The following is a 20,209-nucleotide window of genomic DNA, read 5'->3' on the forward strand; positions in this document are numbered from 1 at the left end:
AAACACCAATAAAATGTTTCATCTTACGACATTTAATGCATTAGTAAAAAAACTTGATGAAGTTGGCTGAATTCAAGTAATTTGATGTTACTTTTTATCAAAAAAAAATCAGAAAAATTTATTTTTGATAGTTATTCTCAAATATACCCATTGTTTGACCATTATAAAAACAAAAAAACCCTACTTAATTGTTTAAGGATAGCTAAAACAGACTTTATTGAGGTCTGAAAGCAAACCACACTTTTCGCAAAGTTATGAAAAATCTAGTTAAAAGGGGGATTAGCTGTTAAAAGAGTACATTTTTAAACCTAGGAGTTCTTGTTTTAGAAACTTATTTTCCTAAGCCAATAAATTCATTGCATTGCAAAATAAAGCCAGATTTCATACAGTTCTAATAATATGGTGTTAAGTTGTTAATAAATAAACACTCACCAAGTCTAATAAAATAATTCATGACCAAATTTGAGTTTAAGTTTTTGAATTAACCTCGCTTTTGGTAGTAGAATTATTTTATAGCACTTGAATCTATAGTCTCTTCTCTCAGTAAATAAAGTGTTTGAATATACAAATAGCTAATTAAAATCTTTTGAAAATTTGTTTTTATTCCCATTAAAAACTGTTTTATAATCAGTTGGTTTACTGATAGGTTCTTTAAGTAGTAAATTATCTTTGTACATCCAATTGATATCAGATTCATACTCATGCTAAACCAGAAAAACAATTGCTCCACTCAAAATTTTGATAACATTTACAAATTCTTAATTTATTGAACTAAATTTTTACACCAACTTGATATGAGATTTATACTCCATTCTTTAACCAGCGAGGAGGTATGTAGAGCAGAGGTACTGCAAAGGTAGAACTAACTTCTGGTGATAAACATCGAATGGATATGTAATATATCTATAAAAAAATGTTACATATAATGAAGGACAATACATTTTTTAAATTCAATACACAAACATACAAGATCATACCCAACCAACATACCAGTTGCTCTGATCACAAGTTAATATATAAAAGCTAGATTTTTACATACATTTGATGCAAGACTAGTACTCCATTCTTTAACCTGAGCGAAGGTATTGCATAGGTATAAATAACTTCTGAAGATAGGAACAAAATGGGCACCTACCTAATATATAAAATCAATATATTAAAAAATAATATTTTAAACTAACATTACACAAATATTAGAACAGAATAAAATTATCTTATATATAAATTAAAGATCCCATATAATTTATCTTACTTGTAAATAGTTTTTTTGTTGTTGTTGTTTTAATTTTTTAAATATTTTAACTAAATTTGATGACCACAAACAAGACAAAGACCTTGTCTATAAAATAAATTTTCGCCACGCTCAGAACACACAACACACTTTCTCACCTTAGAGGCTTGAAGCTTTTTTTAAAAAAAAGTTGGAACTGCTCCTCCTGTTTTAGCCTAATACTCATAGTCTCTAATTGAGAACTTAATGAGTTACAATGTGTGTTGAGAGCCCTATTTTTAGAATTTAAATCTGTAATTTCAGCTTCCAACTTAAATACTTGCATTTTAAATTTGTCTATTTGCTCCATATTTGTTTTATTTTCAGAAGTTAATTGATCAATTTGATTCAGTAGCTCCTGACTGTTATTTAAAGTGAAAAAGTCATCTGCATCTGCTGATTTTTTTTTGGGTGGAGCTTGCGACAGTTGCATTTTAAAAAATTCTTCGTTTTTTATAGCTTTAAAATTTTTTTTATATTTCTTATTTTGGCGTGTTAACTTTAGGCACATTTTATCAAACTCGTCATTACTAGGCATATCAAAATCAATTGGCAAAAGAAAACTCATAAAACTAAATACATCACCTCTTATTTTAAAGACTGTCATTAAAATGGAAATGACATTGTTACTGATCTTATCTGTCCTAATTAAACGCTTAACAAAAGGAAAGTTACACCTATCTTCCCAACCATTTTTCCATCCAATATGTTGTTTTAGAATTTCCCTCTCAGTTGAATGCATTGTTATCAAAATAATATTGACTTATTAATAAATATAATAAAAAACAAATAAAATAATATTAATTAACAAATATATGCACTAGGTAAAAGTGGATTTAACAACTTATCTGATATTAGTTTGATAATCCAAAGAGGAAAATTCCGCGTAACTTTGTTTACTTTTATACTTCAAAAATTGACTCGCCGAAACAGTTGTTTGGAGAATATTCGTTAATAAATAGTTTGGGACGTAACGCATAAAGGTTACGTCATCGCAAAAAAACGTCAACACAAATGTACGCCTAAAACTAACAAGATTAGTTGTAAAACATGATATTTTTGAAAACATATTTCATAACATAGCTGAAGGCACGTAAAATAATTTTTTTATCTTCATTTGCATAAAAGGTTGAAATTTCATTAACTTACGTCATCTATCAAAAAAGTTACGTTTTGCATTTAAAAACGATTAATGAAAAAATATAAATGCTTTAAAAACAGTCTTTTTGTAAAAAATTCTCTAGGATGACGCAGGAATCTGATAGAATGGACATTTAGGGTTAAGTGTTCCAAATTTCAAATATCAAGCACAAAGCTATGTTATGAAATCTTAGTTGGCCCAACTCATGTTTTCCGGAAAATATGCGAAAATTAGAAAAGTGGTTCTAAATTATTAAAAATATTTTGGCAATATTTATTTTTATACCAATTAATGTAAATATTTATTTAACAAGGAAAGATAGATCTTTTATATTTTTTTAATTGCAAGATGAAAGCATTTATATAAAAAAGTTACTATTAATTTAAAGTTTGTGAATTTTTATACTTTTTATGCGGAAATACTTTTTTTTGTTGATAAACTCATGACGTCACGCTCGTTTTTATATTTTTTTATTTTATTTTATTTTATTTTTTTATTATATATTTCGTCGTTAATAGTATTTACAATAGCAATGTTCATGAATAAAAGACAATATATGACAGGGGCAAAAAGAAGACTATAGTTGCCTTATCACTAAGCCCCGTAATAAATATACCGTAAATTACAATGCTAATAAAAACCGTAAAAGTTACATATGCTATAAATTATTTTTTTTTATTAACACTTAAGTTTACTTTACTTACTAAAAAGACCAACAATAAAGAAGAAAAAACAAACAAACAAACAAACAAAAACAAAAAAAAAAAAAACAAACAAACGACAAAACAAAAAAAAAAAAAAATAAACAGAAACAAGACTAGAGACAAGATTATTTATCATATTTATGTATTAGAATAGACAATCTTAGTAATAAACAATTATTAATACTAAATCATTAATAATAGTACCCTCATTTTAAACGCTTCAGAAGAAATTTAGTTCATTGTCGTTTAGTAAAAGATTTTGCTTAAGTTTAGTTTTAAATTGATTAAGCGAAGAAAGTTGTTTAAGATCATTATTTAAAAGTGTATTCCAGAGTTTAGGTCCTCGGTTTGTGATTGAGTATTTAGTGGCAGAGTAGTAGGTTTTGGATTGAGTATAGTTATTATTTGAAAATCTTGTGCTGTATATGTGATTTATTTTTTTAAATAAAGAGTTGAATAAATATGGTGCCGTTTTTTTAACAAGTTTAAACATAAATATAAGAACATGATAGAGATTTAAATTATAAACATTTAGAATATTAAGTTTACTAAAAAGTATTTTTGAATGAGAGAAGCGATTTTCATTTGTAATAATCCTAATGGCGTGTTTTTGTTTACATAGAAGTTTACTTTATATTGAGTGAAACAGCCGTGGCAAAATAAAACACCATTATTAAGATTTAATTTTTTTATGACAAAAAATTGAAAATATTTTTATTATTACGACTTCAAGATTGCTTCAATGAAATTTGTGGCTACGAAAACATTTTTCAGTGTTACTATTTATTTTAATTCAATCAATGTTTTTTTACATTGTTGAATAGAGAAATTTTTTACTTTTAGAGTTTTTAGATATTTAATTATTCTATTGCATTTGAAAAAAGTCTTGCTCTGAAATAATCTGTAACCAAATAATAAGTTTAAACATGGTTCTTTAGATCCTTGGTTTGTGCAAAAACTATAAATTTCAAACTTGGAAATCTTGTCAAAAAAAAAAATTCTAAACGCTAGAGTAGAGTAAAACCGGGTCAAACAGCACACTTATCAATAAAAATTCAATAACTTTTTTATTTTTCATATTTTCTTTTTCTTTTCTTTTTTTATTAGATAGGTAATAAAAAACTACATAAGATAATATAAATATAAAAAAAATCATCGAAAATATCAAATGTAAAGAAAAAAAAAAAGTGCGGTTTTTGGCGACATTCTGATAAAACCGCACACTTGAGAAAACATTGAAATTTTTAAATTTTAACTTTTTTTTATTATTTTTTTTTAACACAACTTATATTTAAGAAACTATATTAAAGTTTTTACATTTTTTGCAACAAAAAAATTTAGTTCCACCTACATATTTCTTTGTTAAACATGTTTGTTTGCACAACCGTTCCCGACACATCGAATTTTCGCATTGCAACATTTCTGTGTGTAACTGTACTCTACACTTTTTACATTTTGCAAAATTGTTTGGTTGCTGGTACTTGTTCTTCATTATTGTTTTGCTGAGGTTGCTCAGCATTGTTATGATCAGGCATTTGAGTACTTGGCATAGAGAGTCTACGCTTTACGTTAACTTTAGCAACTTTCACGGCTTCCTTTGTTGCTTTTTCTTCATCTTTTTGTTTGTGGAAGTTTCAACATGTTACACTGCTTCAATTTCTTAACTTGCGATTGATTTCTTGCTTGAAAAAACTACTTTAACTCTATTTCGATACTGTTATTGCAACGCTCAACACATGCTTGATACCTACCAAAACTTGAAGCTGGTGTAGTTGAGAAAGACGGTAATTGGTGTGTAGTTGGAGTAGGTGCTGCGGCGGCTGTTGAAGATGACGAAGCTGTATCTGAGCAAGATGGTGTAGGTGCTGCGGAGGTTGCTAAAGTTGATGAAGGTAGATTAAACGTTTGTGTGATTGCTAACGCCTTATGATTTATGTTGCTTTTATTAAGTGGAAATACGTCAGTGTACTGGAAACTAGCAATTGCATGCAAGTGAGTTAAACATTTACCATTCTCGTACAGCAGTTTGAGCAATGGTGAAAAATCTTGTTTATCTAATATCTTACATTTTGAGTTTTTGTAATACTTTGTAAGAATCCATGCTTGTTTGACATGACAATAGACACTCTATCCAATGGTTGTAGAATATGCAAAGAATGCTTTGGTAAACAAATCAAGATTATATTGTGTTTTTTGCACAGCAATACCGCTTCCGAAGCTATGTGAGTTGTATGCCCGACTAATACTAAAATATGAATACCACCAATTTGCTCAGTTTCGGGTATACAGTATTGGACAAAACATAGTGGACAAACTCAAATTTAGAACAAAAGTTGATCAAAAACTAAAAAAAACTAGTAAAACAATTGAACATATTATTTTTTTATGTAGTTTATTATGTTGTTAACAAAACTTAAAACTTTTGAATCATACTAAAAATCACTAAAAAAGTTTTAAAACATATTTTCCCTAATAAATTACATTTTTCTTTGGACAAAACAAGGTGGACATTCAAAAAATCGACTGAAAATTCAAAGAAATTCAAAAATTAACTTAATATTTGGTAGGACCTCCTTTACTTTTAATTACTGCTTTCATTATTCGAGGCATAGACTCAATTAATGAGTCAACAATTATCATATCAATATCTCGCCAAGCCTTCTCGATTTGTTCAAATAATTCCTCACTGGTCTTCAAATTTGCACGCTCAATCTTATTGTCAATTATTTCCCACAAATTTTCTGTGGGATTCAAGTCAGGGCTTTGTGCAGGCCACTCGATTATGGTGATATTTTTGTCCTTGACCATTGTTTTACAATTTTTGACGTATGTTTGGGATCATTGTCCTGATGAAAAATCCATTTTAGGGGCATCTCCCATTCAGCATGTGATAACATAACATCTTCTATTATAACTTTGTAAACAAAGCGGTCCATAATTCTAACTATTTTGTGAATAGGACCAGTTCCTAGTGCTGAGAAACATTCCCAAACCATAGCAGATTTTCCATGCTTAACACTCTTCTTGGTATATTTAGTATTGAATCTGGTGTTCTTTGGTCTCCAGACTCGCTTCTTGCCGTCGCTTCCAAAAAGGTTATATTTTGATTCATCACTAAAAAGTATGTTTTTCCACTGGTCTATAGTCCAATTTTGGTGTGCTTTGGCAAACGCAAGTCTTAGCTTTCTATTTTTAAAAGAAGTTAGTGGTTTCTTGGCAGGCATTCGAGAAAACAATTTTTCTTCGTTAGCACTTCGTCGCACAGTGAGATTAGAGATTTGTAGTTCAAGTTTTTCGGTTAATTTTGTGGATAACAAAAATGGATCTTTTTTAAGCTCTTTAACAATTATTCGATCTAGTCTTTGTGATGTTTTTCTTGGACGTCCGCCTTGATGGTTTGTTTTATAGCAGTCACGAGATCCAAATGATTTGACAGTTTTGCTTACAGTCGATTTAGCTATATTATATTTTCTACAAACTTCAGCTAGACGTTTTCCGCTTTTAAAATCTTTAATAATATTTTCACGTAAAACACTTCCTAACTTGTCGTAAGCCATTTTAAGTTGCGATTTACGCCATATATCACAATTTAAATCTATTTTTAGTTTAATTGAAAAATAATTGGCCGGACGTTCCAAAATCTATTTTATTATTTTAGTACTCTAAAATAATAAAATAGTTTTCACTTTTATCATAACATTACTATGTTATGATAAAAGTGAAAACAAAAGAATACGGTAAATTGATTAAGACAATGAAATCTTATAAAAAAAGCTTCGTTTTGGTTTGTCCACCTTGTTTTGTCCAAGGAAAAGTGTAGTTTGTTGAGAAAAATGTGTTATAAATTTTTTTTGTGATTCTTAGTATGATTCAAACGTTTTAAATTTTGTTAAGAACATAATAAACTATTTAAAAATTAATATGAACAATTGTTTTACTAGTTCTTTTTAGTTTTTGATCAACTTTTGTTCTAAACTTGAGTTTGTCCACCATGTTTTATCCGATACTGTAAATACTTCTTTCAGCCATTCAATAAACGTATCGTGCTCCATCCAACCTGATTTTGAAATTATTATATTAAATTAAATATTTGGTGCCAACTGGACTACCTCTTGCCCAGTCAGGACGAAAGTTTCTTTTGGCTTTGTATATCACAAATGGTGGTGCAAAATGCCCATCAGCGTTGCAGCAACTGTTTACAGTATAATGAATTTTTTGATTGTTGCCAGTAAGTTTAAATGCACGTCTTGTCACTTTTCGACACACTACGGTTGCTTTGCCTTCAACAAGAAAAGCGGACAACCTAGCATCTAAAATAAGCGGTTCTTTAAGATGCTAGTTTATCCGCTTTTCTTGTTGAAATTTCTTTTGACCATCTTTTTATAAAGGCATAAAACCAGTCTTTATCAGACTTGCCATTTTTGAATAAGTGTAATTGATCTTCGCGTTTAAGGTGGCCACATACAAATTCTAGGATTTCATTTTGGGTTAAACCATAACCCCAGTCACCAGTTCATTTGAGAGTACCTTTGTTGTACCTGAGTCATGGAAGCCTTTGCTGTTGTTATTTTTGCAATCTTTGAGCGTTGAGACTGCAACGCCATGTTTGAATGCAGCTTTTCTCAGTGATGTTTTATTTTTTTCATATCATCTTTTTTATATGCTTTATAAAAAAGATGATATGAAATGTCTTTCTTGTATGCTTTTGTTTTTTTAGTTGAAATGTTAAAGTGAGTGAGTTAAATTGAATTGAGTGAGTGATGATTATATTGAGAAATAATATAATAATTGGTTTTTAATGAGTAAGTGTTTATTATTTTAACAAATAACATTATATTTCATTCATAATTAAACCGGAATTAACACTAAGTTAATTAGATAAAGATAGGCGCTTCGTCACTTGCGAAAAACTAAACTAAATAATTAATCGAGTGTGCGGTTTTATCAGAAAAAAGAGTTTTTTTTACTTTTTTGATTTTTTATTTAACTTTTGTTCTAGCTACATAAAAATTATACTATCAGAATTAAAATTAAATTTCCAAAAAGGTAGTGCTAAAATTATTTTTACACCAGTTTCGGTTCAAGTGCTATTTTGTTTGCAACGATAAAAAAAAATATAAAAAAATTTTGGCTTCCCGTTAAAGTTGTATAAAAAAAGAAAAAAATGGAGTTTCTTATTGTAAATACAAAGAAAACTAAAAATTCACGCACAGAAATAAAAATGCCCATTTTTAACAGCTTCAAATGAATCGTGATATATACTGATATATCAGTATATATCACGATTCATAAAAATAAATTAAATTCAGTGAATATATATTCATGCCTAGCAAGCTCACAACGTTGATACAACATTGAAATAACGTTGATCAACGTCGATCAACGTTATTTCAACGTTGTTTCAACGTTGTGTGCTTGCTGGGTGTGCATAGTTTTTAAGTAAATAGTTTTTCTTCTTTTTCTTTTTATACTTTTAGTTAATAGAGGAATCTTTGTCAGATTTTCATATTTTTTGGATATAAGATTTCATCGCCTTTTTACATTTTGGATTTCATCACCTTTTTACATTTGGTGCACTTCAATTTTTAAGTTTTAATTTTTATTTGCGACGATAAATTTTATAAAGTTTACATTAGCGGTTTTCGACGGCAAGACTTGCCAATGTTTTATGAGTCCTTGCATTCTTTTATTTCTTCTTTTTACTAGTAATTTTTATCATATTTTTATATTTTATCTGGTAAACTTTTAGTTTGTAACGGAGTGTTGCGTAATATGTTATATCACACACACAAAAGTAGTTTACTTTATTATGGTAGGGTGGGGTAATGTTGGTCTAAAGGGTAATGTGGGTCTAATGATTATTTATCAGTTTTTCAGAAGAAAGGTTTTAAGTAGAAGCTTTTTTTTTTCTGTATGTTATCGGTGGTTAAAACAGCTTTTTAAATTTTAATTATCAGCTTACTAAGCAAGTTCTAAAGTGTATTTTTTTCATTCAAAATGGCGCCTACAATTAAAGAGTGATTTTTATAAAAAATCTTAAACTTCAGGGAAAGGGTATTAAAAACGGGGTCTAACACACATAAGGTGTCTGGAAGAAAAATTACCAGATAGTTAGATTCAATTAGGTTTAAGACGGAATGATGTATAGTTTTTTAAAGTAAGCAACATTTTTGGGTAGGGTAATGTGGGTCAATGTGTTTTGTGCCGTTAATGTCAGTGTGCTTTGTGCCGGTAAAAATCTAATGCTTATACAACGATAAATACATTTAAAATGAAAATTAGTATAAATTAGAAGTCTGACAATGTTTCAGGATTCATTTTTCTAGAGTCATGTTGCTATGGATTCCTTTAGATGACCATTAAAGATGTAATGATGTCATATTTTCAATTAAAACTAGTAGATAACGCAGCGTAGCAGTTTTGAAAGATTTTATATAAACTTTTGATTATATAAAAATGTTGTTTTTATAAAAGAATGAATCTCTAATATTTAACGCAAAAAATTTTGGGATAATTTTCAATTTAGCTTTTGCTCTAATTTTTTCTTTAAACATAATTTCATTATGTTTTGACTTTTATAAGTACTTCGACTTTTAAATTAGATAAAAAAAAAAATAATAATAATTTTGCATTTCTAATTTAGCGCTTTGAACGACTAAAGTTCTTTTGCGTTTAAAACATCTATTATAATAAAGTTTAAATATATATATATATATATATTTAAACTTTTTATCAAATAATTTAAATATAATACATACTCCATGACTTCAGTCATATTTTATAAATTGGTATATTTCATTAAAGAATTAAAATTACCCCACTAAACGGGGTAATGTGGGTACAACTCAAATTAGTGCTCCCTAGACAACTTTAAAATTCATGTTTAAACTTTTTTTTGACGTAGGTTAATATAAATGATGTCTAATCTTGATTTTAAGATTACCTTACCCTAGTTTGGATATTTTTAAAGGATTCTTATAACTTTTTTTGACAATGTTTCATTGTATTATCAAGCTTTATGAAAAAATTTAGTTAGCATCACTCATTTCTCCTTTGAATTCCGGTCTGTTTTAAAAATATTTTATTTATTGATATTTACAATGTAAGCACGGTTAACCAACTGGTAACTAGTTAATCTCAGTAGTTTAGTTGGGAAACCAATCAACAAATGCACTTTATTTTCTTTGGTTGAAAAATGCTTGTTGTGGATGTACTTCTTAATTTTGTCGATTTGTCGTTTTGTCGGATTTTTTGTTGAGGATGCTCTTCCTAAATTTGTTGATTTGATGCTGTTTTGAAACCAAATAGAAATGCCACTAAATAATGTTTGTTTTATTGAAACTATTGTACTGAAACGCTGACATTTAAAAAAAAAGTTCAAATAAACTTTCGACATAAGTTCTTATCAAACTTTAGTTTTTATCTTAACGGAAGTCTTTTCAAAAAAAATTAAATTTTAATTAACTATTATAATTTACTATTTTTGTAGTTTGTATAATGAATTGTGGTTTGTATAATGAATATAAAGAACACTTTGTAAAACTTTCAACTGATTTGAAAAATGTTGTGAAAGGTTATGCTTAAAAAATTGAAAAAAAATTAGTGTTTCGAAACTTTTTCACGCTAATGTAAGAGCTTCTGATTGCGATAATGAAATTTTAACAATTAAAATTATAAACAATCTGTCAAAAATCTTATTATTGAGCTGTTGCTATCGACCACGTGCTAGTGTAAGGGAAAACCTGAGCTTTTTTTTAACGCAGCATTTTTAAATAAAGTATTAAAGAAAGCAAAAAGAACATTATTATTGCGGACCTGCAGTAGACGGTAATTTTTTTTTACGTAGTTAGTTTTTATTTGATTAGTTAAAAAATAACACTACAATAGCAGAGCTAATCAAGCGAGTCTTCTTTGTATGGAAGTGTTATTCTTACGCTAAGTTAGTGTCTGCGGTCCTGCCGCTATGGGTTGTAGTGGCATTAAGTATCATAATCATTTTATAATGATTATGATTCTTACAGACCACTATCCAGATAAACCCATCATATTTGGAAGCCTTTTATGGACTCAGAATAAGCATAGTTATGCTCAATCTGATCCACTGGTTTCGAAAGAAAGGCATGCGTGCATACTCGCGTTTGGAAAAATTTAACAGAAAAATCAAAATTAAAACAAATATCAAAAAACGTATTGTTACGTAATTGTATTATATAATAAAAGTGAAATAAAATAATAATAACAAAAAACTAAATAACGATAGAAAAAATTTTCTTTAATTTATTCTATTTTGTTTTGTATTTTAAAGTAAATAAAATTCTTTTTTTGAAACGATAATATTTTTTTATTTATTCGAAACGAGATACTTTTAAAGATATTTGTGATATGACATTTTGACTCCTTATTGCCTACATATTTATAGTTAATATTTAATTGCATATAATCTAAGATAATATTTTAAGCACTTTAGAGTTACCAAGGTTTTTTTGACTTGTTGTTGCTTTTTAAATATATAAATATATAAATATTTAAATATATAAATATTTAATGAATGTAAAGAATGTGCATTGTACTACTTATTTTTTAATCAAAAAAAATAATCTTAAGACAAGTGAGCATCCGTTGCCCAGTGGTAGCGCACTTGCCTCAGTAGCGAAGGATCCCTCGTTCAAACCCCGCCTCTAGGATAGTTTTGTGACATCGGTTAGGAAGGAGACTTGAACAATTAAATGCTCATGCGCGGTACTCTAATATAAGACCGTGAGGACAACTTGGGTACTCTTGGGCATCTGTGATAAGACGGTAAGGACTTCTTAACCTAAATAAAATTAAAATGAGATTAAAAAATTTTTAAGCAAACCCACATATTTTAATGTGGTTCAATAATTGACCAAAATTTATGTCAATAGACTCCAATGTCAATTGATAACAGTTAACAAAAACTGTCTTGATTACATTAAACAACATACTCGTCACACTAGACATACTCGTTTTATGCATCATAGTCTTTAACTTTGATTCTTTTTCTTTATATCAGACTTCTGATATGAAGAAAAAGTTCTGAAAGTAAAAATTCTGATATGAAGAAAAAAAAGTTCTTTTTCTTCATATTAGTTACAAAACACATGCATCAGACTTCTTTATAAAACACGCGTGTTTTGTGGCAAATTACTTTTCTGGTCTAAAAAAAAGCTGAACAGTTGAATTTTAAAACTCACAAGTTTCAAAAAAAAGAAAACAGCAAGACATAATTTTAAAAAATTTAATTAAAAACTAGCAAAAGTTTAAAAACAATAAATAAATAAAAAACGATAAAAAAACATGTTAAACAGCTGTTCAAAATTTGTTGAATTAGAAATGAAAGCAGACTTGTTGACTTGCTTCTGAAGCAAAAATTTTATTTTATCTTAGATCTTTGGCTGTTTTTAAAACTTTAAAGGAATGCAATATTTTAATACTTTAAATGTTTTTGTGCCAGTATGAAAAGTTGAAGTGTAAAATATATGATAATTATAATAAAATCAAAAAGAACGCACGCGCTTTGTAAATATCTGCCAGGTATCAATTAAGGGTAGGATAATTGCAACATGCCGATAACGATTGCGATAACGATATACAACGGAGAAAATAGAATTAGCCTCACCTTTATTTTTCGTTTTAATTTAACAAAAATGGCAGTGAAACAACTATTAAATCTACTTTATTTCTTATTATCTTCTACTACAATTAAAAAATTTATAAATTGTATGTTTAATTAATTACAAATGGATAAAAAATTAAAAGCATTCAATTTGTGGAGAAAATAAAATTAGCCTCATTTACGATAAATACAATAAAATACAGAAATTATTTTGTTTTTACACTCATTTAATATTTAGTATTGCTTCCTGAATTTTTAATGACTTCAAATATGCGACTTGACATACTAGTCAAAAGATTTTGGATAGTTTCTATAGATATTTCATTCCAAGCTTCTCTGATACAAGTTTTCAGCTCCAAGGTGGATTTAAACTGCGTACCATTTTCATAAAGCTTTCTAGAAAGTACTCCCCATAGATTTTCAATTGGGTTAAGATCTGGACTAGATGCGGGCTATTCCATTACGTGAATATTTTTTCTCTAAACCAAGCTTTTGTAAGCTTTGAGTTATGGATAGCATCATTATCTTGTTGAAAAGTGAAATTTTCACCCATCAATTCCTCATCATGTTCAAGCAAACTTATTTCTAACAAACCAATGTAGTCTTGTGAATTCATTTTTGTTGAAATCCATGCCTGTGGAAGTTTTCCAGCAACGGAAAAAGCCCGCAAAACCATAACAGTTCCACCACCAAAGTTACAACTCATCTGAGTTTCTTTTTTCTTTTCGAAGATCGTGCCAGTGATAGTGATAGCCGTCAGGACCATCTAGATTGAACTTTTTTTCATCACTAAAGAGAACTTGATGCCACTCTTCCTGCCAAAACATGTGTTCTTTTGCAAATTGTAATCTAACTTCTTTATAACGAGCAGTAAGTTTTCGTTTACGCTTTTTCCAAACTGTGTTTGGATCTTCATGTAAGATTTGTCTCACACGTTGAACAGATACAGTTAATTGTAAATCATCACGAATTTAAGGTGCAGTCGTGTGCTGAGCAGCAACACGACGTACAATAACTTGTTTGGTACGATTATCAATTTTACGTTTGCCACCACTTTCCTTATAAGCTCCATAATTAACGCCAATCTTGAAGTAATTATTAACCACTTTTGGAGATCCCATGAATTGAAAATGAAGACCCAAAATGCAATTGTCGATATAAAGCAAAATGCCCCCTGAATGGTTGCAGCTAAAAAAAAACCCAACAATTTTTTTTTATTAGATTAACGGAAGGTGAATGGAAATCCAGATATAACAACCGCAAAGCATCATTCACTAATGTGAAATACAAAAAGTATTTTGTATTTCACATTAGTGAATGATGATTTCCACCGTCCAATCAAACTATGTCTGGGATTTGAAAAACAATTTTATCAAAACCGTTATACTAACATGGTGTATTCTGAAGTCTGTACCCTTACTCAAATATTTCTAAAAAGGTGCCCACAATGTCTATATGAGAAGTTTGCAATTATATTGTATCCAAAACCTGAGGAACTGCTAAATAAACCAAAAATATAACCGAAACCGAGTTTATATTAAAGTGCCGCTACGAAAATAAATTCTTATCAAAAAATTACAAAAACTTGCAACAAATTTAACTAACAACTAACAATAACTATTCATATATTCTAAGAGTAACTAATACATTACTCACATACACAGCTATTGTAATATATTCATAACATTATTTTTATATCAATTTTTAACAGTATATTTTTTTAATATATAAATAATCCACATTATCACACAAACGAATATTTTACACAAGCATTACAAAATACAACTATTTCAACTAAAAACAAATTAATAATACCATTAACCTAACTACTAAACAATTTCCGTCCCGTAACGATCTAAAATACAAATATAAACTGTAATGTCCACTAAACAAATTGTAGCAAAATTAAATTTTTACTACTTGCCTAAAGATTGTGGTAACATGTATAAATTGCGGTAGTGGTACGTGGTAGATGCGGTAGTGGTGTAGTTATAGTGCGCTCGCTTCATAAGCGAGAGGTTCCGAGTTCGATCCCCACCACGTCCCTGGTAGTACCGCGCTCAACTTGTTTCTCCGCGCAGCGGCCTTGTTCGTCAAGGTTCGTGTTTCGGAGTTATAGAGTTGAGAGAGGGTTATAACCACAATTAAGTAGCCTCCTCATCTGTAGTGGCCTTTGGGCCTTGGGGAGGTAAAATAACAAAAAAAAAAATATTTGTACAAAAAAATGTACAACGAAAATGTAAGACACAAAAAAAAAAATTAAAACAAAAAAAAAAAAACGTTTTATTTTACGCAGCAGCTTTGATTTCCAAGGTTTGTGTTTCAAAGTTAAAAGATTGAGAAAGTGTTATAACAACAATCAGCCTCCTTGACTCAAAGACGTAAATATAGTATTTATAAAAATTAAAAAAACTATGAAGTGTAGATTATGTAAATTAACCTAAACACAACTAACCAAAATGTTTAGTGCGCAGCAACAAATGAAAAGTGGGCTATTAGTAATGGCATGATGCAGCTTTTTTGTATCACAGAGCTATTTTGAAATTTGAAATTATTCACGTTCCTCCGATAAGCTGGTTGTATCCAATTTTTTATTTGTTATGAGCAACAAAAAAGTATATACAGAGATATAAGATATAATTTTTTTCTATTAAAATCTTATCATCTTTTATATACATAAATATTTTGCTTTATCTTCATACATAAACATTTCGCTTTATATTTGATAAAATTATGCGATGGTGTACGCTGTGAAGTTTTTGTACAAAAGTGTCCGAACCAGTTTTGAACTGTTAAAATCTTGTCTACTTAGGCAGAATTATGAATTCATAACCAGATTAGTATACTGCACCAAGTAATAAATATATAGAGGAGATAGGGGCGAGTTGCCTCAGGTTTACTCTGTTTTGATCTCTGTAGCCCTAACGGCAATAATTTATTTAAAAATTAAAGCGTAATCTTAAAGATTATGAATTTAGGTAACATTTTAAACTTGCATTCATCATTAAAAAAATTTCTTAGAGCCCATCTGGGGCCTCAAAAAAAAAAAAAAAATTCACTAATTTACCCCACCCCGGGGTGCATATTTTGAAACCCTACACAGGCTCGGAAAAGGCAGAGAAATGCGCAATCTGATTGGCTTATTTTAAAAGAGAGGCTTTAGCGCGTATGTTAAATTCAAAACAAATGTAAAAAGCTTACTAAACAATTTAAGTGAAATTGAATAATCGCATAAAAAATCGAATGATAATAACAAAAAAAGTATGATTTTTCTATCAAATTTTAAAAACAAAGATTTAAAAAAGTAGTTTGTTTTCCTAATGGTTTTTATTACAAAAAAGACAACCATTGCAACAAACTATAAACCAGATAGTGAAACTTGACTACACACTAAAAAAAAAGGTAGAAATTTCTACCTTAGGGTAGGATATGTGATATACCCTTAGTAAGGTATAATTTTCTACCTTTTAAGGTGGAAAATTATATTAAAAACAATTATTTGTCATACAATTTTCTAACTTAAAGGTATAATTTTCTACCTTATAAGGTAGAAAATTATACCTTACTAAGGGTATATCACATATCCTACCTTAATTAAAAATTTCTACCTTTAATTTTTAGTGTGTATGATGTAATTCTCACACTATAGATTTTTATGTTTTTTCATAATAGCTTTATAATTTATCTGGTAATACCAATATTAATAATAGTAATATCAATAGATTATTAATAACTTAGTATGATTTATTTCACATTTACCCAATCATTCAACTATAAGCATAAGTCTATGACCTTGTGATATCCGCAAGTTTGTTTTGATATAGTGAATTGATTACCAAAAAGAATAACTCTTAACTTATCACACCTTTATGAAAAACTAAGTGTAAAAAGGTAGAAACAAGAAAAAATTGAAAACATACAAATTCATGTTATAGTTTATTTAAATTTCAAGAGTCAATACATATAAAAAACATGTTTGTTGATATATAGTTGTTAACCTGAACATAAAATTGGTTATTGTATTCTATAATTGGTAAAGAAATGATTTTACCTCTAATAACAACTGGTAAATAACAACTGGTAAATAGTATTAAATAAAGCAAAAAAATTTGATAAATTTTACGTTTATTATGCTATCAATTTGTTTTAAATTAGATACCCTTTAAAGAAAAAAAAAATCTAGAAAAATGAAAAAAAAAATCTAATAAAATGTATTCTGTATTTCCAAATTCTATGAATAATTTCATTATGTAAATTTTGGTATAACCAATAAAAACAAGTGTACTTTTTTTGAGTTTTTGTGAATTGTATAATGCTACTGCAGTTTCTCCCCCCCCCCCCTTCTTTTTTTATTTTATTGCTGATTATGATAAAGAATTTTATGCTGATTAAGAATCGTATAAAAACATAGGTCCGAAAACCAACAAAAAGTGCTCTAAATCGCTGTTGAAGTTTAAACAATTACACTAAAAAAACGCTTATATTCGCCATTTTTTCATACTCGGTTATAAATAAAATTCTTTTTAACGACGAATTTAAAAAAGCCTGGTTTCTATCAAAAATGCAAAGCAAAACTGTAAAAAAATGCTGAGCGCATCATTTTCTGATTTATCTGTGGCCCAAACCCTAACCCTGTCTCAAATCATGTACTTTCAATCTTGCCAATTCCTATTTGTCAGTCGATGTATGTACATTCAATTGCGCCAATCCCTATTTTTCAGTCGATGCAAGTACATTTAATTGCGCCAATCCTTATTTTTCAGTCGATGCATGTACATTTAATTGCGCCAATCCCTATTGTCAGTCGATTTATGTACATTTAAAAAGCAAAATCTTAAATTAATTTTTTAAAAATTAATTAAAAATATATAAAATATATTAATAAAACCATTTCATTTAATTTAAATATAATTTAACTTTGACGACAATAAAAACAGGGTTGCGTAATTAAAAAAAGATTTTCTAAGCGATTGATTTAAAATTGGTAAACTTGGTGGTAAAACGTTTTAAAAAAAGTGTGAATATTAGCGTTTTTTAGAGTAAATTTTTAAACTTCAACAGCAAATTAGAGCACTTTATGTTGATTTTCAGACCTATGTTTTTATACGATTCTTAATCAGCATAAAATTCTCTATCATAATCAGTAATAAAAAAAAAAGAGGGGGGGGGGGGAGAAACTGCAGTAGCGCCGGACATTATATTTTACGAGAAACACTTTCTATCGTATTTCATATTTCTGTTCGAATTTACGTTAACACATAAAACAGATAAAATCCCCATCGCTTTATTGAAACTTTGAAATTTTTACAAGTGAAAATTATCTTGTAAAAATAGATTTTGATACCTTTTAAATGCTCTGAAGAGTACTAAAAATGAAATTATTAACACAAGACTTGTATCGATAAACTTCGTTGATTACTTAGATAATTATTTGTTTGTATTCGAATTTAATTATATTTTTCAACAAGAGCGCACTTGCCTCTCTTTCAAAATGAGCGAATCAGATTGCTCATATTTCTGACTAATCTGAGCCTGAAGAGGGTTTCAAAATATGTCCCTGAGGTAAGTTGGCGCAATGATTATTAATGTACTATTAAATGCAAAATTAAGTGCAAAACTTATAGAAATTATTTAACTGCTTATTTTGGCAACAAATTTAGGCCAATATTAGTTTGTTTAACCAAAACAGTAGCCCACTCTTTATCTATAAAAAAAAAACTGAAAATTTTTTTTTTTAACTTTTTTGTAAAAAATTAATTTTTTCAATATCTTTAAAAGTTAAAAAAATAAAAAAATAATTTTATAAAAATATTTTTTTCCTCCATAATAAATACTATGAGTCAACTAACCCTGTGAAAATTTTGCCATCTTACCCTCAAAAGCCTTTTTTCAATAACTTTTTGTTTTCATACGACTATTTTCTTTTTAAAATAAAAAAGTAGCGATATTCCAAAAGTTAAGTTTTTGTCTAAAAAACACACTTATCTGAATATCTTCCATGCGCACGCGCGAATCGTAGCAATACTACAGAAAAAGATGAAATGATTAATTAGGAAGGTTTTATGCAATTATTGCCACTTTCTGATGAAAGGCTTTAAAGATAAACGCAGTTCCTCAACTGAGCCCTGCTGCTAATTAGCTCCGGCCTTACTATCACACATATAAGCAGCATCGCCTTTTTGGTAGTGCGATGTAGTGCACCGCACGAGGGCGGCAAGTAAGTTGGGGCCGAAGATTTTGTTACATCACCTTTTTTAATTTTGTAATTATAAGTTTGAAAAAGTTTATGAATATAAAAGTTACCTTTTTATGTTGTATGTAAATTAATTATTATTTTCCGTGAAATTTACTGAGGCGATTCTACAAATAAATATGGGGAAGGGGGTGAATCCTCAAAAAAGTACTAACGACTAACCGACTATATTCGTCAAATTTTTCAGTAACATAATGTTTAAGTTACAAAATTATATAATTGCATAATTATGAATTTTCGATATGAAACTTGTATTCCGGTATTTTTTTTGTTTATAAATTTTATATTATTAAAATTTCGTGCAATGGAAAACTTTTTTTTTTCGAATTTACAATTCATATCACCAACTCACTTTTAAATTTACAATTTATAGCATCAACTATTACAAACCTTTTTTTATTTATATATTATTTTGTAAAATTGACATCCTCTAACGCAAATTTATTTAATTTTTTTAATATATAATAAAAAAATATGAATTTTATATCAAATTTTTCTATTTTAATAATTAATGAATAAAAATTTTGTTTTAACATTACTAAAACTAATATATTATTACTAAAAAATAACTATTTAGACGTCAACAAAGTCTAGACCAAATAAGTTTTTTTTGTCGACGATTTACCAACGCGCGCTTTAAGTCATATTATTTTTAAAATTTAACTTTGAAAAATATTAAATAAATTTAAACAAAATTCTGAAATAAATATTTTTAAAATAAATATAACGGATTTGACATTTAAAATAGATTAAATTTGATAAAAAAAAAAAAAAAAGAATATCAAAGTCAAAACATCAATAGTTAACACGAGGCCAACATTTGTATTAAAGGTTATTTGAAAGACCACGAGGAGAAAATAATATAGCGAATTTTACCATTGTTTACATTTTTCAAAAAACAAGAAAACAATATAATTCTTTGCAGCTTTTCTGAAATTTGATGTTTCATTTTTTAATATAATTTCAATTTTTAGCTTTAATGCTAATAGCTAAGCATTAATTAAATCAAATCAATCAGTTAAGGTGTTAAATTCAAAACAACTATATTTAACAAAAAATTTCAAAGATCTATTTTTATCAATTTTGTTTAAAAAAATATGTATATAAAGTTATTGGAAAGTTTTTTGAAAATTCACAATATAAAATATTTTCTTATTTTCTTTAAGGAAAAAAAATCTGCATTATTTAAACAAAAACAAACAAA

At 28.2% G+C, this 20,209-nt stretch overlaps 1 protein-coding gene and 1 long non-coding RNA gene across 2 annotated transcripts in view; one reads left to right on the top strand and one right to left on the bottom strand.

Moving 5' to 3' along the window:
• Positions 1–582: 582 nt before the first annotated feature.
• LOC136084096 (uncharacterized) lies at positions 583–2,318 on the bottom strand. Its single transcript, XR_010640328.1, has 2 exons — positions 1,040–2,318; positions 583–903 (listed from the first exon to the last, which is right to left on the bottom strand). It is a non-coding gene; the product is annotated as an uncharacterized LOC136084096 (long non-coding RNA).
• Positions 2,319–10,658: 8,340 nt separating this feature from the next.
• The window catches only part of LOC100198563 (sodium/calcium exchanger 3), a 32,343-nt gene continuing 22,792 nt past the window's right edge, over positions 10,659–20,209 (top strand). The window contains exon 1 of the mRNA XM_065804255.1: positions 10,659–10,942. The gene's annotated coding sequence lies outside the window, so the exon portion shown is untranslated. The remainder of the gene's footprint in view (positions 10,943–20,209) is intronic.

Source organism: Hydra vulgaris, chromosome 08, assembly GCF_038396675.1.
Source record: "Hydra vulgaris chromosome 08, alternate assembly HydraT2T_AEP".
Taxonomy (NCBI): domain Eukaryota; kingdom Metazoa; phylum Cnidaria; class Hydrozoa; order Anthoathecata; family Hydridae; genus Hydra; species Hydra vulgaris.